Raw genomic sequence first — 847 nt, 5'->3', positions numbered from 1 at the left:
GTTCGAATACACATAGTTATGTGTCAAAATGCCTGTCTCCTCGTCAACACAGTTATTTATGTCTTAAATGAACGTTAATAGTTAAAGATAGTGCACTAGTTGGCTATTATGCGATCCTGGCATTATATGATGAGATTTTAAAGGGATATTCACCCAAAAATGTAAATACTGTCATCATTTACTCAGTTTCAAGTTGGTCTGAACCTTTATGCATTTCTTTGTTCTCCTCAACATAAAAAAATATATTTTGAAGAATATTCATAAGCACCAGAAAGTTTCTGGTCCCTGTTGACTCCAATAGTGTTTTTTTTCTCTCCATACTATGGAAGTCATGGGGGCACAGACACTGTTTGGTTACCAGTATTGTTCCAAATATATACGTTTGCATTTAACAGCAGAATGAAACTCATTCAGGTTTAGAACAACAACAATATCACTTTAATTTTTGGGTGAACTATTCCTCCAAAGCAGCCTAATATAGCTGCTCTTGCCATTTGTGTCAATAATGTAAATTAAACATTAGAAAGAAAATCACTCACTGTCCTTGACTGAATCGCTTTTGTAAAATAATGTACATTGAATTTATACAGTGAAGACTATTCAGTCTATTTCTAGTCTATTTATTTTATACAATATATTTCTTATTCAGTGCTTTAAGTGTTTGTAGGTCAATTTCTTTGTTCTATTGTAATTCATCACTGTTACTTGTCTTCAGTAAGTTTTTTTACATAGGCTAGTATTTTAATTTTTTATTTTGAGATATTGGAATTGGTAACGAATTATGAAACTTTGATTGGATAAAAATCCTATGTTAAGCTATATCATTATTGTGGGGGGGGGGGGGGGG

Source organism: Sinocyclocheilus grahami, unplaced genomic scaffold (assembly GCF_001515645.1).
Source record: "Sinocyclocheilus grahami isolate Dianchi unplaced genomic scaffold, SAMN03320097.WGS_v1.1 scaffold132.1, whole genome shotgun sequence".
In the NCBI taxonomy this organism is placed as follows: domain Eukaryota; kingdom Metazoa; phylum Chordata; class Actinopteri; order Cypriniformes; family Cyprinidae; genus Sinocyclocheilus; species Sinocyclocheilus grahami.
Note: the sequence above shows the minus strand (reverse complement) of the source record.